The sequence below is a fragment of the Pseudophryne corroboree genome, chromosome 6, assembly GCF_028390025.1.
Source record: "Pseudophryne corroboree isolate aPseCor3 chromosome 6, aPseCor3.hap2, whole genome shotgun sequence".
Taxonomy (NCBI): Eukaryota; Metazoa; Chordata; class Amphibia; order Anura; family Myobatrachidae; genus Pseudophryne; species Pseudophryne corroboree.
This window is the reverse complement of record NC_086449.1, coordinates 835,250,281-835,276,728: the sequence shown is the minus strand read 5'-3', so window position 1 is coordinate 835,276,728 and position 26,448 is coordinate 835,250,281. Positions and strand designations below refer to the sequence as shown.

Below are 26,448 nucleotides of genomic sequence, written 5' to 3'. Positions count from 1 at the left end.
GCCCATCCACAGACCCTTAGTACGGGATAAGAAGGAATTCAAATGTATACTTCGCAATACCTCGAAGCTTGATTTACCACACGTACGGCACGATGATACATGACCCTCCAAACATGGACTCATACACACATGCTTCTACTCTCTCACTAGGTCATACCCTTTTCACACCTACTCCTCTCTTCTTCCTTACCCCACCATGGAAATCAATTAACCCCTGACTTACATTTTTCTCCTTAAACGTTTTGTGGCAGTTATTATTGACTGCCAAAGGGTGGACTGTCGAAGTCAGAAAAATGTCTCTATGCACGTTGCCATATTTGCACCGCACACTGGTCCGTGCTGCGCATGCGTGCGCTCTCCCGTGGAGGCGCATACCCGCAATAGCGTGCACTCGCAGGCGCGGTATGCGTATTTACGGTAGAGTTTACGTAGTCGTAGCGTGCGACCCATTCGTTACAACTGTTCACAATTAATGTAGTTTATAGATCATGGTCCCTTTGATAGATTCTGAAAGTTTGGTTAAAATAGAATGTCCCTGAGCTGAGGAGTCCCTCTTTGCATCGTACGAAGGGTCTAACAGGAATCATACAGCAGTGTTTGGTACCCATCGGAAGAGTATTTAATTAGCAATATTCCGGTGTTGGTTTGGAGCGTATTAATTGCTCGTGCGAATAGTTATGGACATAAGAAGTTATGTCCATTTATTTATTATTATTTGTTCTTACTTAGTCATGCATCTGAACAGTTGGAGACAGGCATCAGTAGGTCTCAAATGTCTCTTTGACCTCAGAGATCCCCCAAACAATAGTTTGCATGTTAAGAGGGCCTCATATCTACACATGCATAAGGTAAACACAGGAATAGTAATTGAAGATCAATTGTACTCCAAATCAGTATCTTTCCCGCAGACGGAGTACAATAGCCTTTAATTACACTGAGCTTTTGAGACTCAATAAGGAGGGCCAACACCTGTGTTTACAAATGGGGCTGGATTTGTATACAGGAGAATGAGGGCTGAGATGTCATTGTCTCAACTGAAAGTGGACATCATGAATATAGAACAAAACCCAGACAGGATTCTGTTTTGTATTCGCCAAACAATAGCTTCTCACTAGACAGGAATGTGTTGGTCATCACCCATTGTGTTACATAACCAAGGCCACTGATGCAGCTGGCTCACATGCTGGGAGGGACACACACTTCCTGTGGTTGACACACCCCCACAGCTGGAATGCAGGTATGATATACCCACTGGAGATCACAGGGCTGACTGACACTCAGAACTAAGCTAGCATCAAGCAGCATGGCGGCTACATCCCCAGGACAGAATTCCTTCCCAAAGGCTAAGTATAGAATCACATGGCTATAGAAGGAAATATAGACATATTGCTTTCTGGTTTAAATAGGATATTGTAACTTGGCTGTGATGATTGTTGGGTGTTAGTGTTGGTGCCCTGTGGAATCTGTGATGGTAGCTGGGATCTTGTTAATCATAAATACCACCATGCAGTACTTTTGAATATGTGCTGGTAGCAATGGCAGGCTGATACTTGTGAGTACCTGGTGGTCTGGTCTTGTGATAACTCATATGCTCTGGTTATAGAGATACTGTGTTTGCTTGAAATTGTGAAAGGTGATTTAGATTGTTTGGAATTGTAAAATCAGAACATATGCATTGTTTTGAGGCTTGGACATTTTGGAATAAGATGGAGTCTAGCTTCTGCCCCATGCGGCATTGTAGGGACGATTGTGTAGCTGGGTGTTGTGTATATAGGGACAGGCAGCATGGGTAAGCTCAAGTACTTTCTAAACAAAGATTCTCAGCATTGATTAACTGCGCAGCGATTGTTCCTCACATGTGTAAGCTTCGCTGCAACCATATTGTCTTTTAATGTTATTGTGAGCCAATCTCTCTCAAATCTCTCTCTCTCTCTTGTCTTCTCATCTTCTCTTATTTCTCCTTAAACTTAACTGTATTGTATTGTAGTGTGTTTCCTGTATAGTTATCTGGTTAGGTGGTTTATGTTATACTGTAGTGTATCATTTGTACTGTGATTCCTTTTTGCAAGTATATTAGTTATAATACATAGTTAATAGGCTTTGGAACCTAAACCAGTATCTGTGTATTTTCTATAGTGTTAAGTGTTCACTTGAGCGTCGGTGACGCTCAAGCAGCTTTGTAGTTAGTCAGGTTACACAAGGTTGCACTTACACCCTGTACTCACATTAAGGTATTCAGTGTATTTCATTGGTATAAGGTTTTAACATAAAGGTATAGTGTTGTGAGCGTCTGCATCGCTGGTGACCTCCTCGTGGTCTCGAGCGTAGGCTACGCTACAGCGAATCATTCCCCTAGACATAACCAATAACGTGTCCTGTGATCACTGGGCCGTGAGCGAACGTGACGCTTGAGCGTCTCGCCTACGGCTTAGCGATCGTTACGCAGATAGCGTACCCATACGGTATTTCTTAAGCAAACAGCGTACAGTGTTCTTAGCTTCATAAAGGGTTGTTTATACGACAAAAGTATTTAGTATTGTCAATATATATATATATACACACACACAATACTCAGCGGCACACAGGGATGCAAAGTACAGGATGACATAATGACATAGCAGGGTAGAGATACACATACAGATGGGATACGTTCAGGTTTAGGATGTGGATGTGTCCTAGATTTAGGATGTGGAGAGGGGGGTGATTATTTTAATGCAATGGGGGCACTGTGCTGGAGAGGATCTGGTGAGGGTGACCTGCTCAGGGCCAGGCAAATGGATACCTAGCAACAGTGCCGTAACTAGACGTTTTAGCGCTGTGTGCAAGAAACGGCATCAGCACCCCCCCCCTTCCTTTATGTAAAACAGTGCCAGTGCGCGCCATAGGCGTGCGCAAAAATATATAGGGGCATGGCTTCATGGGGATGGGGTGTGGCCACAAAATAATACCATTTCCTATTACGGTGCACAGTAGTCTCCATTATTCAAATTACGTCGCACAGTAGCGCCACTACACCAGGTAGAGACCCTTTTTACACATTACGGCAGACAGCATCCCCCTTTTTACACATTACAGCAGACAGCGTCCCCTTTTTACACATTACACCAGACAGTCCCCCTTTTTACACATTACGGCAGACAGCGTCCCTCTTTTTACACTTTTATGTCAGACAGCACCCCTTTTTTACACACTATGGCAGACAGCGTCCCCCTTTATACACATTACGACAGACAGCGTCCCCTTTTTACACATTACGGCAGACAGCATCCCCCTTTTTACACATTACGGCAGACAGCATCCCCTTTTTACACATTACGGCAGACAGCATCCCCCTTCTTACACATTACGGCAGACAGCGTCCCCTTTTTACACATTACACCAGACAGTCCCCCTTTTTACACATTACGGCAGACAGCGTCCCCCTTTTTACACTTTTACGTCAGACAGCACCCCCTTTTTACACACTACGCAGACAGCATCCATTTTTTACACATTACGGCAGACAGCGTCCCCCTTTATACACATTACGGCAGACAGCGTCCCCATTTTTACACATTACGGCAGACAGCATCCCCTTTTTACACATTATGGTAGACAGCATCCCCTTTTTTACACATTACGGCAGACAGCATCCCCTTTTTACACATTACACCAGACAGTCCCCCTTTTTACACATTACGGCAGACAGCGTCCCCCTTTTTCCACTTTTACATCAGACAGCACCCCCTTTTTACACACTATGGCAGACAGCGTCACCCTTTTTACACATTACGGCAGACAGCATCCCCCTTTTTACACATTACGGCAGACAGCGTCCCCTTTTTACACATTACACCAGACAGTCCCCCTTTTTACACATTACGGCAGACAGCGTCTCCTTTTTACACATTACGGCAGACAGCATCCCCCTTTTTACACATTACGGCAGACAGCACCCTCTCTTTACACATTACGGCAGACAGTCCCCCTTTTTACACATTACGGCAGACACCGTCCCCTTTTTACACATTACGGCAGACAGCATCACCCTTTTTACACATTACGGCAGACAGCATCACCCTTTTTACACATTACGGCAGACAGCGTCCCCTTTTTACACATTACAGCAGACAGTGTCCTCTTTTTACACATTATGGCAAACAGCGTCCCCTTTATACACATTACGTCAGACAGCGCCCCCTTTCTTTTTACACACTACGGCAGACAGCGTCCCCTCTTTACACATTACGGCAGACAGCGTCCCCTTTTTTACACAATACGGCAGACAGCATCCCTTTTTTACACACTACGGCAGACAGTCCCCCTTTTTTACACACTACAGCAGACAGCGTCCCCTTTTCTACACACTACGGTAGACAGCGTCGCCTTTTTACACATTACGTCAGACAGCGCTCCCTTTTTACACATTACGTCAGACAGCGTCCCCTTTTTATCAATCATTACGTCAGACAGCGTCCCCTTTTTATCACACATTACGGCAGACAGCGTCCCCTTTTTACACATTACGGCAGACAGCGTCCCTTTTTATTACACATTACGGCAGACAGCGTCCCCTTTTTATCACACATTACGGCAGACATCATCTGCTTTTTACACATTACGGCAGACTGAGTCCCCTTTTTATCACACATTACGTCAGACAGCGTCCCCTTTTACACATTACGGCAGACAGCGTCTCCTTTTTATCACACATTACACCAGAGTGTCCCCTTTTTATACATTACGGTAGACAGCGTCCCCTTTTTACACATTACGGCAGAGCGTCCCCCTTTTTACACATTACGTCAGACAGCATCCCCTTTTTACACATTACGGAGACAGCTCCCCCTTTTTACACATTACGGCAGACAGCGTCCCCTTTTTACACATTACTGCAGACAGCATCCCCTTTTTTACACAATACGGCAGACAGCATCCCTTTTTTACACACTACGGCAGACAGCGTCCCCTTTTTTACACACTACGGCAGACAGCGTCGCCTTTTTACACATTACGTCAGACAGCGCCCCCTTTTTACACATTACGTCAGACAGCGCCCCCTTTTTATTACACATTACATCAGACAGCATCCCCTTTTTATCACACATTACGGCAGACAGCGTCCCTTTTTACACATTATGGCAGACAGTATCCCCTTTTTATTACACATTACGGCAGACAGCGTCCCCTTTTTATCACATATTACGGCAGACATCATCCCCTTTTTACACATTACGGCAGACTTAGTCCCCTTTTTATCACACATTACAGCAGACAGCGTCCCCTTTTTACACATTACAGCAGACAGCGTCTCCTTTTTATCACACATTACACCAGACAGTGTCCCCTTTTTACACATTACGGCAGACAGCGTCCCTGTCACTGGCCTAGACTGAGGGTGTTGTGAACTCGGGGATTCTTCCGATGGTTGGGAAGAGGAACCACAACTGAGCTGGAAAAGGGAAGGCTTAATATATGATTTCCTCATACAGGACACTGACAGTGGAATTTGATGAAATATTGAAGAGTTTTATTGCAGGGAAAAGCAACTTAAAGTCAAATGCCAAAAAGGGATAAATGAGGGAAATGTCCAGACCCACTGAAGTGTTTAGTGAGAAATATTAAAGATGCTGGTAACTGAAGAAACTGTGGATGATGTTTTGAAAGTCACTGATAACTTGAGGAACTTGTAAATGATGATAGAAGGCACAGATGGATAAAGAACATGTGAGCGGTGACAGAGACGCTGATGATGTGAAGAACTGAAGAGCAGGGGTTTTAGACGCTGTTGATTTGTAGAACTTGAGAACGGAGACTGAGACACTGATGGTGTGAAGGACTGAAGTGCAGAAGGTTAAGACGCTGTTGGTTTGTAGAACTTGAGAACGGAGACTGAGACGCTGATGGTGAGAAACGGAAGTACAGGGGTTTAAGATGCTGTTGGTTTGTAGAACTTGAGAGCAGAGACTGAGACACTGATGGTGTGAGGAACTGAAGTGCAGGGGTTTAACACGCTGTTGGTTTGTAGAACTTGAGAGCGGAGACTGAGACACTGATGATGTGAGGAACTGAAGTGCAGGGGTTTAAGACGCTGTTGGTTTGTAGAACTTGAGAACGGAGACTGAGACGCTGATGGTGTGAGGAACTGAAGTGCAGGGGTTTAAGACGCTGTTGGTTTGTAGAACTTGAGAACGGAGACTGAGGCGCTGATGGTGTGAGGAACTCGGATGACTGGTACGCAGAAAGAGTTACCGGCCGCTGAATACACTGGAGCCGGTGCAGAGAACTGACAGCTGGAAATGCTGGAGACACTGGAGTACAACTGCAGAGATCCTTGCCGGGAACAAGAGCACTGGCATCTACGTCAGGGAAAGAAGATACTCAGGCACTGAAGCTCTGTCCGGCATCTGACTTTGAATCTCCCGCCAGCGTTGGATTGGCGGAGCAGTCTGATGACGTCACCTGCCCCCTGTCCACGTGATGCCGGGTGTCATGGCGGCACCCATGCCCCGGGGAACCACCGGTAGCCGCGCCAACCAGACGCCGGAGCCCGTGGCCCACCGAAGGCAGAGGCCGCAACACCGACCAGCAGACACGCAGGGGTAAGCGTGGCGAACGCCGCCTCAGGTGTGTGACAGTCCCCTTTTTACACATTACGGCAGACAGCATCCCCTTTTTACACATTACGGCAGACATCCCCCTTTTTACACATTACGTCAGACAGCATCCCTTTTTTACACATTACGGAGACAGCGTCCCCTTTTTACACATTACGTAGACAGCGTCCCCTTTTTACACATTACGGCAGACAGCATCCCCTTTTTACACATTATGGCAGACAGAATAGATAGATACTGTAGATAGATAGATAGATAGATAGATAGATAGATAGATAGATAGATAGACAGACAGACAGAAAACACAGACAATACTTACTCTCTCCCCACTGGCTCAGGCAGTCAGGCTCCTCGGCGCAGGCAGATGATGTTCCCAGGCAGGGGAGAAAGAGGAGGAGGGAGGGGGACTCGGGAGCCGCAGCAGCGCTATGTAATTGGTGGAGGCGCCGCTGCAGCTGTCCCTTTCCTTCCAGATTGGCTGGGGGAAGCGCATCCCAGCATTCACTGCGGCGGTGGCCAGCCTATGTGGAAGGAGAGGGGCAGCTGAAGCGGCGCCTCCACCAATTACATAGCGCTGCTGCGGCCAGGGGTGGATCATTGGGATCAAAAACCAGCCCGGGAAATTTATGGAAGCAGCCCTAATAGGGGTGGCAGACTGTTGAGGGGGTGGAGTCTGTCAAGTGGGAGGGATTACTGCTCAGAAGGCCAGCACACATGAATGAATGTTAAATGCGCGCCTGCGTGGCGCCGCAAAATTTTAGGGGTGTGGCTTAGTGGGGAAAGGGGCATGGCCACATAATAGTGCCAATTCACATTACACCACAGAGTAGTGCCACTTATACACAGTGCACCAAGTAGAACCTCCTATACACACTGCGCCAGTTTGAGCACGTTATACATATTCCGCCAGATAGAGCACGTTATACACTTTGCGCCAGGTAGAGCACGTTATACACTTTGCGCCAGGCAGAGCACATTATACACATTGCACCAAGTAAAGCACATTATACACATTGCACCAGGTAGAGCACATTATACACATTGCACCAGGTAGAGCACGTTATACACATTGCACCAGGCAGAGCACGTATACACATCGCACCAGGCAGAGCACGTTATACACATTGCACCAGGTAGAGCACGTTATACACATTGCACCAGGTAGAGCACGTTATACACATTGCACCAGGCAGAGCACGTTATACACATTGCAGCAGGCAGAGCACATTATACACATTGTACCAGGCAGAGCACATTATACACATTGCGCCAAGTAGAGCACATTATACACACTGCACCAGGCAGAGCACGTTATACACATTGCACCAGGTAGAGCACGTTATACACATTGCACCAGGCAGAGCACATTATACACATTGCACCAGGCAGAGCACATTATACACATTGCACCAGGTAGAGCACGTTATACACATTGCGCCAGGCAGAGCACATTATACACATTGCACCAGGCAGAGCACATTATACACATTGCACCAGGTAGAGCACGTTATACACATTGCGCCAGGCAGAGCACGTTATACACGTTGCACCAGGTAGAGCACGTTATACACATTGCACCAGGTAGAGCACGTTATACACATTGCACCAGGCAGAGCACATTATACACATTGCACCAGGTAGAGCACGTTATACACATTGCACCAGGCAGAGCACATTATACACATTGCGCCAGGCAGAGCACGTTATACACGTTGCACCAGGTAGAGCACGTTATACACATTGCACCAGGCAGAGCACATTATACACATTGCGCCAGGCAGAGCACGTTATACACATTGCACCAGGTAGAGCACGTTATACACATTGCACCAGGCAGAGCACGTTATACACATTGCACCAGGTAGAGCATGTTATACACATTGCACCAGGCAGAGCACATTATACACATTGCGCCAGGCAGAGCACGTTATACACGTTGCACCAGGTAGAGCACGTTATACACATTGCACCAGGCAGAGCACGTTATACACTTTGCACCAGGCAGAGCACGTTATACACATTGCACCAGGCAGAGCACGTTATACACATTGCACCAGGTAGAGCACATTATACACTTTGCGCCAGGTAGAGCACATTATACACTTTGCACCAGGTAGAGCACGTTATACACATTGCACCAGGTAGAACACGTTATACACATTGCACCAGGTAGAGCACGTTATACACATTGCACCAGGTAGAGCACGTTATACACTTTGCACCAGGCAGAGCACATTATACACATTGCGTCAGGTAGAGCACGTTATACACATTGCACCAGGTAGAGCACGTTATACACTTTGCACCAGGCAGAGCACATTATACACATTGCACCAGGTAAAGCACATTATACATTTTGCGCCAGGCAGAGCACATTATACACACTGCACCAGGTAGGGCACATTATACACATTGCACCAGGTAGAGCACGTTATACACATTGCACCAGGTAGAAAATGTTATACACACTGCACCAGGTAGAGCACGTTATACACATTGCACCAGGTAGAGCACGTTATACACATTGCACCAGGTAGAGCACGTTATACACTTTGCACCAGGGAGAGCACATTATACACTTATACATATATATATATATGTATGGTGGCAGCCCAGCACTCATATGCATGGTGGCAGCCCGGCCAGAGCCGGATTAAGGGGAGGGCCCAGGGGTTAAGTACCCCGGGCCCCCCGTTTTAAAAGGGCCCCCCAGCACCCGCACACAGTTTGGACCTCTACGCTGCGCTCCCAGCGGCTCCCTATACTGTAGGTTGCCTTGGCAACCTAACAGCAGCGGCGCCGGATAGAAGTACAGGACAGCTGAGCGACGGCTCAGCTGTCCAATCGTGTGTTAATGTGCAGCCTGTGGCCCAGTCATTGGCTGGCCGGCAGGCTGCAGAGTGTGGAACCAGCGGCGGGTGTGTGGCGGAGCGAGCTGTCACTCTCCTGTGTCATGAGCTGTGTCTGCCAGCTGCAGAGAAAACATGTAAGCTGGCTGTACTGTTTTTTTTTTTTTTTTTTTTTTTTACCTTACCATGCTGTCACATACATACAGAGAGAGTGTGTGTGTGTGTGTGTGTGTGTGTGTGTGTGTGTGTGTGTGTGTGTGTGTGTGTGTGTGTGTGTGTTTGTGTGTGTGTGTATATATAGTGATGTGCACCGGAAATTTTTCGGGTTTTGTGTTTTGGTTTTGGATTCGGTTCCGCGGCCGTGTTTTGGATTCGGACGCGTTTTGCCAAAACCTACCTGAAATTTTTTTGTCGGATTCGGGTGTGTTTTGGATTCGGGTGTTTTTTTACAAAAAAAAACCTCAAAAACAGCTTAAATCATAGAATTTGGGGGTCATTTTGATCCCATAGTATTATTAACCTCAATAACCATAATTTACACTCATTTTCAGTCTATTCTGAACACCTCACACCTCACAATATTATTTTTAGTCCTAAAATTTGCACCAAGGTCGCTGGATGGCTAAGCTAAGCGACACAAGTGGCCGACACAAACACCTGGCCCATCTAGGAGTGGCACTGCAGTGTCAGACAGAATGGCACTTCAAAAAAATAGTCCCCAAACAGCACATGATGCAAAGAAAAAAAGAGGCGCACCAAGGTCGCTGTGTGACTAAGCTAAGCGACACAAGTGGCTGACACAAACACCTGGCCCATCTAGGAGTGGCACTGCAGTGTCAGACAGGATGGCACTTCAAAAAAATTGTCCCCAAACAGCACATGATGCAGAGAAAAAAAGAGGCGCACCAAGGTCGCTGTGTGACTAAGCTAAGCGACACAAGTGGCCGACACAAATACCTGGCCCATCTAGGAGTGGCACTGCAGTGTCAGACAGGATGGCACTTCAAAAAAACTGTCCCCAAACAGCACATGATGCAAAGAAAAAAAGAGGCGCACCAAGGTCGCTGTGTGACTAAGCTAAGCGACACAAGTGGCCGACACAAACACCTGGTCCATTTAGGAGTGGCACTGCAGTGTCAGACAGGATGGCACTTAAAAAAATAGTCCCCAAACAGCACACGATGCAAAGAAAAATGAAAGAAAAAAGAGGTGCAAGATGGAATTGTCCTTGGGCCCTCCCACCCACCCTTATGTTGTATAAACAGGACATGCACACTTTAACGAACCCATCATTTCAGCGACAGGGTCTGCCACACGACTGTGACTGAAATGACTGGTTGGTTTGGGCCTCTACCAAAAAAGAAGCAAGCAATCTCTCCTTGCACAAACTGGCTCTACAGAGGCAAGATGTCCACCTCATCATCATCCTCCGATTCCTCACCCCTTTCACTGTGTACATCCCCCTCCTCACAGATTATTAATTCGTCCCCACTGGAATCCACCATCTCAGATCCCTGTGTACTTTCTGGAGGCAATTGCTGGTGAATGTCTCCACGGAGGAATTGATTATAATTCATTTTGATGAATATCATCTTCTCCACATTTTCTGGAAGTAATCTCGTACGCCGATTGCTGACAAGGTGAGCGGCTGCACTAAACACTCTTTCGGAGTACACACTGGAGGGGGGGCAACTTAGGTAGAATAAAGCCAGTTTGTGCAAGGGCCTCCAAATTGCCTCTTTTTCCTGCCAGTATACGTACGGACTGTCTGACGTGCCTACTTGGATGCGGTCACTCATATAATCCTCCACCATTCTTTCAATGGTAACAGAATCATATGCAGTGACAGTAGACGACATGTTAGTAATCGTTGGCAGGACCTTCAGTCCGGACCAGATGTCAGCACTCGCTCCAGACTGCCCTGCATCACCGCCAGCGGGTGGGCTCAGAATTCTTAGCCTTTTCCTCGCACCCCCAGTTGCGGGAGAATGTGAAGGAGGAGCTGTTGACGGGTCACGTTCCGCTTGACTTGACAATTTTCTCACCAGCAGGTCTTTGAACCTCTGCAGACTTGTGTCTGCCGGAAAGAGAGATACAACGTAGGTTTTAAATCTAGGATCGAGCACGGTGGCCAAAATGTAGTGCTCTGATTTCAACAGATTGACCACCCGTGAATCCTGGTTAAGCGAATGAAGGGCTCCATCCACAAGTCCCACATGCCTAGAGGAATCGCTCTGTTTTAGCTCCTCCTTCAATGTCTCCAGCTTCTTCTGCAAAAGCCTGATGAGGGGAATGACCTGACTCAGGCTGGCAGTGTCTGAACTGACTTCACGTGTGGCAAGTTCAAAGGGTTGCAGAACCTTGCACAACGTTGAAATCATTCTCCACTGCGCTTGAGTCAGGTGCATTCCCCCTCCTTTGCCTATATCGTAGGCAGATGTATAGGCTTGAATGGCCTTTTGCGGCTCCTCCATCCTCTGAAGCATATAGAGGGTTGAATTCCACCTCGTTACCACCTCTTGCTTCAGATGATGGCAGGGCAGGTTCAGGACTGTTTGCTGGTGCTCCAGTCTTCGGCACGCGGTGGCTGAATGCCGAAAGTGGCCCGCAAATCTTCGGGCCACCGACAGCATCTCTTGCACGCCCCTGTCGTTTTTTTAATAATTCTGCACCACCAAATTCAATGTATGTGCAAAACATGGGACGTGCTGAAATTTGCCCAGATGTAATGCACGCACAATATTGGTGGCGTAGTCCGATGTCACAAATCCCCAGGAGAGTCCAATTGGGGTAAGCAATGTTACTCAGTTTCCGTAAGAGGTTGTCAGCTGTGTGCCTCTTATGGAAAGCGGTGATACAAAGCGTAGCCTGCCTAGGAACGAGTTGGCGTTTGCGAGATGCTGCTACTGGTGCCGCCGCTGCTGTTCTTGCTGCGGGAGGCAATACATCTACCCAGTGGGCTGTCACAGTCATATAGTCCTGAGTCTGCCCTGCTCCACTTGTCCACATGTCCGTGGTTAAGTGGACATTGGGTACAACTGCATTTTTTAGGACACTGGTGACTCTTTTTCTGACGTCTGTGTACATTTTCGGTATCGCCTGCCTAGAGAAATGGAACCTAGATGGTATTTGGTACCGGGGACACAGTACCTCAAACAAGTCTCTAGTTGCCTCTGAATTAACGGTGGATACCGGAAACACGTTTCTCACCACCCAGGCTGACAAGACCTGAGTTATCCGCTTTGCAGCAGGATGACTGCTGTGATATTTCATCTTCCTCGCAAAGGACTGTTGGACAGTCAATTGCTTACTGGAAGTAGTACAAGTGGTCTTCCGACTTCCCCTCTGGGATGACCATCGACTCCCAGCAGCAACAACAGCAGCGCCAGCAGCAGTAGGCGTTACACTCAAGGATGAATCAGAGGAATCCCAGGCAGGAGAGGACTCGTCAGACTTGCCAGTGACATGGCCTGCAGGACTATTGGCTTTCCTATGTAAGGTGGAAATTGACACTGAGGGAGTTGGTGGTGTGGTTTGCAGGAGCTTGGTTACAAGAGGAAGGGATTTAGTGGTCAGTGGACTGCTTCCGCTGTCATCCAAAGTTTTTGAACTTGTCAGTGACATCTGATGAATGCGGTCCAGGTGACGTATAAGGGAGGATGTTCCTAGGTGGTTAACGTCCTTACCCCTACTTATTACAGCTTGACAAAGGCAACACACGGCTTGACACCTGTTGTCCGCATTTGTGTTGAAATAATTCCACACCGAAGAGGTGATTTATTTTGTATTTTGACCAGGCATGTCAATGGCCATATTCGTCCCATGGACAACAGGTGTCTCCCCGGGTACCTGACTTAAACAAACCACCTCACCATCAGAATCCTCCTTGTCAATTTCCTCCCCAGCGCCAGCAACACCCATATCCTCATCCTGGTGTACTTCAACAGTGACATCTTCAATTTGACTATCAGGAACTGGACTACGGGTGCTCCTTCCAGCACTTGCAGGGGGGCGTGCAAATGGTGGAAGGCGCAAGCTCTTCCCGTCCAGTGTTGGGAAGGTCAGGCATCGCAACCGACACAATTGGACTCTCCTTGGGGATTTGTGATTTAGAAGAACACACAGTTCTTTGCTGTGCTTTTGCCAGCTTAAGTCTTTTCATTTTTCTAGCGAGAGGATGAGTGCTTCCATCCTCATGTGAATCTGAACCACTAGCCATGAACATAGGCCAGGGTCTCAGCCATTCCTTGACACTCCGTGTCGTAAATGGCATATTGGCAAATTTACGCTTCTCATCAGACGCTTTCAATTTTGATTTTTGGGTAATTTTACTGAACTTTTGTTTTTTGGATTTTACATGCTCTCTACTATGACATTGGGCTTCGGTCTTGGCAGACGACGTTGATGGCATTTCATCGTCTCGGCCATGACTAGTAGCAGCAGCTTCAGCACGAGGTGGAAGTGGATCTTGATCTTTCCCTATTTTAACCTCCACATTTTTGTTCTCCATTTTTTTATGTGTGGAATTATATGCCAGTATCAAAAGCAATGGCCTACTACTAAATATACTGCGCACAACTGAAATGCACCACAGGTATGGATGGATAGTATACTTGTCGACACAGAGGTAGGTAGAGCAGTGGCCTTCCGTACCGTACTGCTATATATACTGGTGGTCACTGTCAGCAAACTGCAAAACTAAAATGCACCACAGGTATAGAATCTAGATGGATAGTATACTTGATGACACAGAGGTAGGTAGAGCAGTGGCCTTCCGTACCGTACTGCTATATATACTGGTGGTCACTGTCAGCAAACTGCAAAACTAAAATGCACCACAGGTATAGAATCTAGATGGTTAGTATACTTGACGACACAGAGGTAGGTAGAGCAGTGGCCTTCCGTACCGTACTGCTATATATACTGGTGGTCACTGTCAGCAAACTGCAAAACTAAAATGCACCACAGGTATAGAATCTAGATGGATAGTATACTTGACGACACAGAGGTAGGTACAGCAGTTGCCTTCCGTACCGTACTGCTATATATACTGGTGGTCACTGTCAGCAAACTGCAAAACTAAAATGCACCACAGGTATAGAATCTAGATGGATAGTATACTTGACGACACAGAGGTAGGTAGAGCAGTGGCCTTCCGTACCGTACTGCTATATATACTGGTGGTCACTGTCAGCAAACTGCAAAACTAAAATTCACCACAGGTATAGAATCTAGATGGATAGTATACTTGACGACACAGAGGTAGGTAGAGCAGTGGCCTTCCGTACCGTACTGCTATATATACTGGTGGTCACTGTCAGCAAACTGCAAAACTAAAATGCACCACAGGTATAGAATCTAGATGGATAGTATACTTGACGACACAGAGGTAGGTAGAGCAGTGGCCTTCCGTACCGTACTGCTATATATACTGGTGGTCACTGTCAGCAAACTGCAAAACTAAAATGCACCACAGGTATAGAATCTAGATGGATAGTATACTTGACGACACAGAGGTAGGTACAGCAGTGGCCTTCCGTACCGTACTGCTATATATACTGGTGGTCACTGTCAGCAAACTGCAAAACTAAAATGCACCACAGGTATAGAATCTAGATGGATAGTATACTTGACGACACAGAGGTAGGTAGAGCAGTGGCCTTCCGTACCGTACTGCTATATATACTGGTGGTCACTGTCAGCAAACTGCAAAACTAAAATGCACCACAGGTATAGAATCTAGATGGATAGTATACTTGACGACACAGAGGTAGGTACAGCAGTGGCCTTCCGTACCGTACTGCTATATATACTGGTGGTCACTGTCAGCAAACTGCAAAACTAAAATGCACCACAGGTATAGAATCTAGATGGATAGTATACTTGACGACACAGAGGTAGGTAGAGCAGTGGCCTTCCGTACCGTACTGCTATATATACTGGTGGTCACTGATCAGCAAAACTCTGCACTGTACTCCTCCTATATAATACAGCTGCTCCCCAGCCCCCACAATTAAGCAATAAGCACAAATATTTGCAGCAACATTAATAAATGGAGAGGACGCCAGCCACATCCTCTCCCTAACATTTCCAATGCACGAGTGAAATGATGACGTTCGGGCGCGCTCGGGTTAATCGAGCCATATGGGAGAATCCGAGTATGCCTCGGACCCGTGTAAAAAAGCTGAAGTTTGGGGGGGTTCGGATCCTGAGGATCCGAACCTGCTCATCACTAATATATATATATATATATATATATACACATATGTGTGGGATGCGGTCAACATCCAGCCGTCGGTATCCCGGTGGTGGAAACACTGATGCCGGAATCCCGACCGGCACAATCCCGACATATTCTCCCTCCGTCGGTGTCCACGACACCCATAGAGGGAGAATATAATAGTGTGCCGAGCGTAGCGAGGCACCGTGGCCACAGCGTGGCGAGCGAAGCGAGCCCGCAAGGGGCTGCGTTCCGCTCGCCACCCCTGTTGGGATTGTGTGGTCAGGATTCCGGCGTCGGTATTTCGATTGCCGGGATCCTGTCCAGCGGGATTACGTACTGATCCCATATTTGTGTATATCTCCTATATATTAGCCCAAGTCTGTGACTCTGTGCCTGGCCGTAACGCTGGGTGGGGTCACAATGGTGGGCGGAGTTAGCAGCTCCTGCCCTGTTCCAGCACACCACTAAGCTGCAGCCACAGAATCCGCCCACCAGCCACAAGCCACCCGTGCATGGTTTCCCCACAGTGCCAGGTAACCACGGACACCCCAATGCCGCCCGCACCACACACCCGCAAACCCACCCCCCCTCCTTCCCTTCCTCCCTCCACCAGCTCTCACATCCAGCCATGGACGGCCCAGACACCCCCAGCCCCGACGCCCGCATAACTGACACACTGACCACTCTAACCCCACATCCATCAGTGCCCGGGGACAAGCGCCACGGCCGCACGGCACACCGCCCCTCCCGTCAGCAGCACAAACCCACCTGCACCTCGCGCACCCACCTGCTCCACCATGGACGCCCAGACTGCCGCAGCCCACACCACCGCTATCCCACCCGTCGCACAGCACCATCAGTAACCTTACAGCCGCGATGCGCCCGCACAGTCCGCCTCCGCCCTCCCCACAACCCCAGCACAAACTGTACCGCCAGCCCCAGTCACCAGAACGCCGGGACCCACTGCACTCGCACATCCCCGTCACCAGCACCTGTCTGTGTGCAGGCGACAGGCCTCTCGCTGCTCCAGCCCCCAGCTCCACATACACAAAGTCTCTCTCCTCCCAGCACCATACACCCGCACCCAGCCATCCCGCCCCCCTATCAGCCATCCACCCCCCCAACCAGCCATCACCCCCCACCCTATCAGCCATCACCCCCCTCCCTATCAGCCTTCACCCCCCCAGCCACCCCCCCATCAGCCACCCACCCTATCAGCCATCACCCCCCTCCCTATCAGCCTTCACCCCCCCCAGCCACCCCCCTGTCAGCCATCACCCCCCCCCTTCAGCCATCACCCCCCCTTCAGCCATCACCCCCCCCTTCAGCCATCACCCCCCCTTCAGCCATCACCCCCCCCTTCAGCCATCACCCCCCCTTTCAGCCATCACCCCCACCCCCTATCAGCCATCACCCCCCTCCCTATCAGCCATCACCCCCCTCCCTATCAGCCCACCCCCCCTGTCAGCCTTCACCCCCCAGCCATCCCCCCCATCAGCCACCCCCCCTGTCAGCCATCATCCCCCCTATCAGCCATCACCCCCCCTTCACCATCACCCCCCCTTTCAGCCATCACCCCCCCTTCATCCATCACCCCCCCTTTCAGCCATCACCCCCCCTTTCATCCATCACCCCACCTTTCAGCCATCACCCCCACCCCCTATCAGCCATCACCCCCTGTCAGCCATCACCCCCCTATCAGCCATCCCCCCTATCAGCCATTGCCCCCCTTATCAGCCATCACCCCATCGCCCCCCCCCTTTCAGCCATCACCCCCCCTTTCAGCCATCACCCCCCCTTCAGTCATCACCCCCACCCCTATCAGCCATCCCCCCCCCTTATCAGCCACCCCCCATCAGCCATCACCTCCCTCCTTTCAGCAATCACCTCCCCCCTTTCAGCCATCACCTCCCCCCTATCAGCAATCACCCCCACCCCCTATCAGCCATCACCCCCCCTATCAGCCATCAGCCATCACCCCCACCCCGTCAGCCGTCACCCCCCATCAGCCATCACCCCCAATCAGCCACACACCCCTCTTCAGCCATCCACCCCATCAGCCACACACCCCTCTATCAGCCATACACCCCCTTCAGCCATACACCCCCCTATCAGCCAATCCCCCCCCCCTTATCAGCCATCACACCCCCCTATTATCCATCCACACACCCCTATCAGCCATCCCCCAAAGTACATAAATGAGCATGCCTCCCTTTTGCTCACAACTCCGCTCACATCCCACTCATCTCAGGGGGGGGGGGGGCGGTGCTGCCTCTTACACCCACATATACCATGGTCTACTATACTTTCACACACACACACACACACACACACACACACACACACACAAACACTCAGCCTGCACACTCCTAACATAACACACGCACCCTACACCCCCCCCCCAAACACAGACAATACACCTTCCCCAACACCCACCAATTTTCACACCTACCCCTATCACCCTCACACCACAATAACATACACAAATCACACACACTCACACCCCGCACACCCTAAGGTCATCCCACACCCACCATAACCCCATACCTACCAACCACCCACAGCAAATACAACACCCATCCAGCTTCCCCCCCCAAAAAAAAAAATACCGCTGCCTTCACCTAATGCCCCCCCCCCTTCCACACCACACACCCCTACCCCCCAAAAAAAAAAACCTCCACCCATCCATCACATATCAACACACTCCACCCATGCACACCTCCATCCCCCTAACACCCACAACTCCATCACACACTGCACGTCCTGTCACCACCCCCATCCCTCACCCCTACACCAATACATATACAGGCACCCACCCCCACGCTATTCCGCAAGCACCATACATCACTACCCAACTCTTTTTCTTAACCCACACACACACCAACGTACCCTTCCTACATAACACTCCAACACCCACATTCCCTTCCACACACTCCACAATCCTGTACAACACCACACTACCCCTATTACACACCCACCTCCCTCTCTATACAGCCCATGGATTCTGTCACACCATCACCACAACAATTAGGCCACAACAGTACCCGTCTCATAACCAGGCACCCACATGCCAATTGCTGCCCCCCCCCAACCTCCCAGCCACACACCACACACGACACTACCCTACACAAAGCACCCTATGCAGACAAACCAAAGCCATGCCACCTTCCAACAAACTCACTCTAAAGCACACACACATAACACCACCAACTACTACACCTCCTAACCCCTCACCCACCCCTCATCCCTAACCCAGCTTATACACTGGCCAGACCACATCCACCGTCCAACCTCACTCTGCTCAGCCCCCCAAACTCCATTTTCTCTACACCACGCACAATCTATGTACCCCTTCCACAACAAACTAAACACCAAACATTGTTCCTTCACCCCCTCCACAATGCAGCATGCAATATATGCAACACCTACCACGTACAAACTCTGACCCTCAACACGGATTATATCTACCCATCACAACCACTGATACCCCACAACACTACCCCTCTACCCTACAACCAACCACATGCACTACACACACATTTACAGCCCCACTCCACACAATCAACACACCCTACCACCACTCTAAAAATCACACAACATTCTTCATCCTCCACAAACCCTATCACAAGACACCACAACCCAAAACTCATAACTACTATGCCCCTATCCCTAATCCACCTACCTTTACACAAGTACAGCACCTATGCACCTCCTCCACCATGCCCAACACCCCCATTTAAAACTAACCATACACCAAACCATACACACACACACACACACACACACACACACACACACACACACACACACACACACACACTACCTCCCTTCAGACTCACACATTCACATCCTCCATACAGGACACCCACCACCACTGACTACAGCTACATAGACCTTTTTACAGTACACCTCTACAATAACAACCCCATCCACATGTCCCCTTCTATAACCACACAGACACCACACGCACACCCTTCACCATCACGTTCCCTTTTGTCATACTACATCTACCCACGAACAAACCTCCCATTCCACCAACACAAACTATACAACTACTATTCTACACCTTCACGTTTCAGTAGAGATTACGGGGGCGTAGCCCCTTACGACGGTGTGAAGAGCGCCCGTAGGGCGCGATGAATCACCTAGTATATATTAGAGATGAGCGGGTTCGGTTTCTCTGAATCCGAACCCGCACGAACTTCATGTTTTTTTTCACGGGTCCGAGCGACTCGGATCTTCCCGCCTTGCTCGGTTAACCCGAGCGCGCCCGAACGTCATCATGACGCTGTCGGATTCTCGCGAGGCTCGGATTCTATCGCGAGACTCGGATTCTATATAAGGAGCCGCGCGTCGCCGCCATTTTCACACGTGCATTGAGATTGATAGGGAGAGGACGTGGCTGGCGTCCTCTCCATTTAGATTATAAGAGAGAGAGATTTACTGGAGCTTAGGACTAGGAGGAGTACTGTAGAAGTGTAGAGAGTGCAGAGAGTTTACTAGTGAGTGACCACCAGACAGTGCAGTTTATTTAATATATCCGTTCTCTGCCTGAAAAAAGCGATACACACAGTGACTCAGTCACATACCATATCTGTGTGCACTGCTCAGGCTCAGCCCAGTGTGCTGCATCATCTATATATATTATATATCTGTCTGACTGCTCAGCTCACACAGCTTATAATTGTGGGGGAGACTGGGGAGCACTGCAGTGCCAGTTATAGGTTATAGCAGGAGCCAGGAGTACATAATATTATATTGAAATTAAACAGTGCACACTTTTGCTGCAGGAGTGCCACTGCCAGTGTGACTGACCAGTGACCTGACCACACTGACCACCAGTATAGTTAGTAGTATACTTATATTGTGATTGCCTGAAAAAGTTAAACACTCGTCGTGTGACTTCACTTGTGTGTTGTTGTTTTTTTTATTATATAAAAATAAAACTCATTCTGCTGACAGACAGTGTCCAGCAGGTCCGTCATTATATAATATATAATATATACCTGTCCGGCTGCAGTAGTGATATATATATATTTTTTATATCATTTATCATCCAGTCGCAGCAGACACAGTACGGTAGTTCACGGCTGTGGCTACCTCTGTGTCTGCACTCGGCAGGCAGTCCGTCCATAATTGTATACCACCTAACCGTGGTTTTTTCTTCTTCTTTATACATACATACTACTACGACATCTCTTTATCAACCAGTCTATATTAGCAGCAGACACAGTACAGTACGGTAGTTCACGGCTGTGGCTACCTCTGTGTCTGCACTCGGCAGGCAGTCCGTCCATAATTGTATACCACCTAACCGTGGTTTTTTTTTCTTTCTTCTTTATACATACATAGTTACATAGACATCTCTTTATCAACCAGTCTATATTAGCAGCAGACACAGTACAGTACGGTAGTTCACGGCTGTGGCTACCTCTGTGTCTGCACTCGGCAGGCAGTCCGTCCATAATTGTATACCACCTAACCGTGGTTTTTTTTTCTTTCTTCTTTATACATACATAGTTACATAGACATCTCTTTATCAACCAGTCTATATTAGCAGCAGACACAGTACAGTACGGTAGTTCACGGCTGTGGCTACCTCTGTGTCTGCACTCGGCAGGCAGTCCGTCCATAATTGTATACCACCTAACCGTGGTTTTTTTTTCTTTCTTCTTTATACATACATAGTTACATAGACATCTCTTTATCAACCAGTCTATATTAGCAGCAGACACAGTACAGTACGGTAGTTCACGGCTGTGGCTACCTCTGTGTCTGCACTCGGCAGGCAGTCCATAATTGTATACTAGTATCCATCTCCATTGTTTACCTGAGGTGCCTTTTAGTTGTGCCTATTAAAATATGGAGAACAAAAATGTTGAGGTTCCAAAATTAGGGAAAGATCAAGATCCACTTCCACCTCGTGCTGAAGCTGCTGCCACTAGTCATGGCCGAGACGATGAAATGCCAGCAACGTCGTCTGCCAAGGCCGATGCCCAATGTCATAGTACAGAGCATGTCAAATCCAAAACACCAAATATCAGAAAAAAAAGGACTCCAAAACCTAAAATAAAATTGTCGGAGGAGAAGCGTAAACTTGCCAATATGCCATTTACGACACGGAGTGGCAAGGAACGGCTGAGGCCCTGGCCTATGTTCATGGCTAGTGGTTCAGCTTCACATGAGGATGGAAGCACTCAGCCTCTCGCTAGAAAAATGAAAAGACTCAAGCTGGCAAAAGCAGCACAGCAAAGAACTGTGCATTCTTCGAAATCCCAAATCCACAAGGAGAGTCCAATTGTGTCGGTTGCGATGCCTGACCTTCCCAACACTGGACGTGAAGAGCATGCGCCTTCCACCATTTGCACGCCCCCTGCAAGTGCTGGAAGGAGCACCCGCAGTCCAGTTCCTGATAGTCAGATTGAAGATGTCAGTGTTGAAGTACACCAGGATGAGGAGGATATGGGTGTTGCTGGCGCTGGGGAGGAAATTGACCAGGAGGATTCTGATGGTGAGGTGGTTTGTTTAAGTCAGGCACCCGGGGAGACACCTGTTGTCCGTGGGAGGAATATGGCCGTTGACATGCCAGGTGAAAATACCAAAAAAATCAGCTCTTCGGTGTGGAGGTATTTCACCAGAAATGCGGACAACAGGTGTCAAGCCGTGTGTTCCCTTTGTCAAGCTGTAATAAGTAGGGGTAAGGACGTTAACCACCTCGGAACATCCTCCCTTATACGTCACCTGCAGCGCATTCATAATAAGTCAGTGACAAGTTCAAAAACTTTGGGTGACAGCGGAAGCAGTCCACTGACCAGTAAATCCCTTCCTCTTGTAACCAAGCTCACGCAAACCACCCCACCAACTCCCTCAGTGTCAATTTCCTCCTTCCCCAGGAATGCCAATAGTCCTGCAGGCCATGTCACTGGCAATTCTGACGAGTCCTCTCCTGCCTGGGATTCCTCCGATGCATCCTTGCGTGTAACGCCTACTGCTGCTGGCGCTGCTGTTGTTGCCGCTGGGAGTCGATGGTCATCCCAGAGGGGAAGTCGTAAGCCCACTTGTACTACTTCCAGTAAGCAATTGACTGTTCAACAGTCCTTTGCGAGGAAGATGAAATATCACAGCAGTCATCCTACTGCAAAGCGGATAACTGAGGCCTTGGCATCCTGGGTGGTGAGAAACGTGGTTCCGGTATCCATCATTACTGCAGAGCCAACTAGAGACTTGTTGGAGGTACTGTGTCCCCGGTACCAAATACCATCTAGGTTCCATTTCTCTAGGCAGGCGATACCGAAAATGTACACAGACCTCAGAAAAAGAGTCACCAGTGTCCTAAAAAATGCAGCTGTACCCAATGTCCACTTAACCACGGACATGTGGACAAGTGGAGCAGGGCAGGGTCAGGACTATGTGACTGTGACAGCCCACTGGGTAGATGTATGGACTCCCGTCGCAAGAACAGCAGCGGCGGCACCAGTAGCAGCATCTCGCAAACGCCAACTCTTTCCTAGGCAGGCTACGCTTTGTATCACCGGTTTCCAGAATACGCACACAGCTGAAAACCTCTTACGGCAACTGAGGAAGATCATCGCGGAATGGCTTACCCCAATTGGACTCTCCTGTGGATTTGTGGCATCGGACAACGCCAGCAATATTGTGTGTGCATTAAATATGGGCAAATTCCAGCACGTCCCATGTTTTGCACATACCTTGAATTTGGTGGTGCAGAATTTTTTAAAAAACGACAGGGGCGTGCAAGAGATGCTGTCGGTGGCCAGAAGAAATGCGGGACACTTTCGGCGTACAGGCACCACGTACAGAAGACTGGAGCACCACCAAAAACTACTGAACCTGCCCTGCCATCATCTGAAGCAAGAAGTGGTAACGAGGTGGAATTCAACCCTCTATATGCTTCAGAGGTTGGAGGAGCAGCAAAAGGCCATTCAAGCCTATACAATTGAGCACGATATAGTAGGTGGAATGCACCTGTCTCAAGCGCAGTGGAGAATGATTTCAACGTTGTGCAAGGTTCTGATGCCCTTTGAACTTGCCACACGTGAAGTCAGTTCAGACACTGCCAGCCTGAGTCAGGTCATTCCCCTCATCAGGCTTTTGCAGAAGAAGCTGGAGACATTGAAGGAGGAGCTAACACGGAGCGATTCCGCTAGGCATGTGGGACTTGTGGATGGAGCCCTTAATTCGCTTAACAAGGATTCACGGGTGGTCAATCTGTTGAAATCAGAGCACTACATTTTGGCCACCGTGCTCGATCCTAGATTTAAAGCCTACCTTGGATCTCTCTTTCCGGCAGACACAAGTCTGCTGGGGTTGAAAGACCTGCTGGTGACAAAATTGTCAAGTCAAGCGGAACGCGACCTGTCAACATCTCCTCCTTCACATTCTCCCGCAACTGAGGGTGCGAGGAAAAGGCTCAGAATTCCGAGCCCACCCGCTGGCGGTGATGCAGGGCAGTCTGGAGCGACTGCTGATGCTGACATCTGGTCCGGACTGAAGGACCTGACAACGATTACGGACATGTCGTCTACTGTCACTGCATATGATTCTCTCAACATTGATAGAATGGTGGAGGATTATATGAGTGACCGCATCCAAGTAGGCACGTCACACAGTCCGTACTTATACTGGCAGGAAAAAGAGGCAATTTGGAGGCCCTTGCACAAACTGGCTTTATTCTACCTAAGTTGCCCTCCCACAAGTGTGTACTCCGAAAGAGTGTTTAGTGCCGCCGCTCACCTTGTCAGCAATCGGCGTACGAGGTTACATCCAGAAAATGTGGAGAAGATGATGTTCATTAAAATGAATTATAATCAATTCCTCCGCGGAGACATTGACCAGCAGCAATTGCCTCCACAAAGTACACAGGGATCTGAGATGGTGGATTCCAGTGGGGACGAATTGATAATCTGTGAGGAGGGGGATGTACACGGTGATATATCGGAGGGTGAAGATGAGGTGGACATCTTGCCTCTGTAGAGCCAGTTTGTGCAAGGAGAGATTAATTGCTTCTTTTTTGGGGGGGGTCCAAACCAACCCGTCATATCAGTCACAGTCGTGTGGCAGACCCTGTCACTGAAATTATGGGTTGGTTAAAGTGTGCATGTCCTGTTTTGTTTATACAACATAAGGGTGGGTGGGAGGGCCCAAGGACAATTCCATCTTGCACCTCTTTTTTCTTTTCTTTTTCTTTGCATCATGTGCTGATTGGGGAGGGTTTTTTGGAAGGGACATCCTGCGTGACACTGCAGTGCCACTCCTAAATGGGCCCGGTGTTTGTGTCGGCCACTAGGGTCGCTAATCTTACTCACACAGTCAGCTACCTCATTGCGCCTCTTTTTTTCTTTGCGTCATGTGCTGTTTGGGGAGGGTTTTTTGGAAGGGACATCCTGCGTGACACTGCAGTGCCACTCCTAGATGGGCCCGGTGTTTGTGTCGGCCACTAGGGTCGCTAATCTTACTCACACAGCTACCTCATTGCGCCTCTTTTTTTCTTTGCGTCATGTGCTGTTTGGGGAGGGTTTTTTGGAAGGGACATCCTGCGTGACACTGCAGTGCCACTCCTAGATGGGCCCGGTGTTTGTGTCGGCCACTAGGGTCGCTAATCTTACTCACACAGCTACCTCATTGCGCCTCTTTTTTTCTTTGCGTCATGTGCTGTTTGGGGAGGGTTTTTTGGAAGGGCCATCCTGCGTGACACTGCAGTGCCACTCCTAGATGGGCCCGGTGTTTGTGTCGGCCACTAGGGTCGCTAATCTTACTCACACAGCTACCTCATTGCGCCTCTTTTTTTCTTTGCGTCATGTGCTGTTTGGGGAGGGTTTTTTGGAAGGGACATCCTGCGTGACACTGCAGTGCCACTCCTAGATGGGCCCGGTGTTTGTGTCGGCCACTAGGGTCGCTTATCTTACTCACACAGCGACCTCGGTGCAAATTTTAGGACTAAAAATAATATTGTGAGGTGTGAGGTATTCAGAATAGACTGAAAATGAGTGTAAATTATGGTTTTTGAGGTTAATAATACTTTGGGATCAAAATGACCCCCAAATTCTATGATTTAAGCTGTTTTTTAGTGTTTTTTGAAAAAAACACCCGAATCCAAAACACACCCGAATCCGACAAAAAAAATTCGGTGAGGTTTTGCCAAAACGCGTTCGAACCCAAAACACGGCCGCGGAACCGAACCCAAAACCAAAACACAAAACCCGAAAAATTTCAGGCGCTCATCTCTAGTATATATATATATATAGCACATCCTGATGTAGATAGGATACAGCCAGGCTGCTGTGTCTTTCACTTGCCTGGCTACTGCTTGGAGGCAAACTGTCTGGGGCCAGAGGAAGCCTCAGGGCTGGAGGCACGGCAGACTCTGGGCTGGGGGCTGGAGGCTGACTCTGGGCTGGATGCAGCACCGGAGGCAGAGCCGTCAGTGCTGATTGACGGCCCGGCCCTACAAAGGCTTATGGGGGAGCTTCTGCGGCTGTACATGTGCAGCAGCTCCTCCGGCAGCCAACTTTAAATTACTTTTAAGTTAATGCTGCCGCGATCAGAGCTAAGCTCCGCTCGCGGCAGCCGGCCAGTATGGGGGGTGACGGTGGCCACTGAGGGACCGTCCGGAATCTGGTCCGGCGTCCCAATCCGCCGCTGGCTGCGGCTCCCTCCTCCTCCTCCTCCTCCCTCCTCCTTTTCCCCGTGGCTGTGTCCCTGCGCTCTCCTCCTCGGCGGCCCAAAGCGGCAGGCGAGATGTAATGAGTCAGTTTGACTC

At 49.0% G+C, this 26,448-nt stretch overlaps 1 long non-coding RNA gene across 2 annotated transcripts in view; it reads left to right on the top strand.

The window, feature by feature from the left end:
• Window positions 1-1,155: 1,155 nt before the first annotated feature.
• Window positions 1,156-26,448, top strand: part of LOC134935821 (uncharacterized) — a 60,014-nt gene continuing 34,721 nt past the window's right edge. The window contains exon 1 of one of the 2 annotated variants that reach the window (XR_010180412.1): window positions 1,156-1,237. This is a non-coding gene — a long non-coding RNA (uncharacterized LOC134935821). Of the gene's footprint in view, window positions 1,238-1,284; window positions 1,348-26,448 lie in introns of those variants that run through there. The other variant, XR_010180411.1, reaches the window with a different exon arrangement.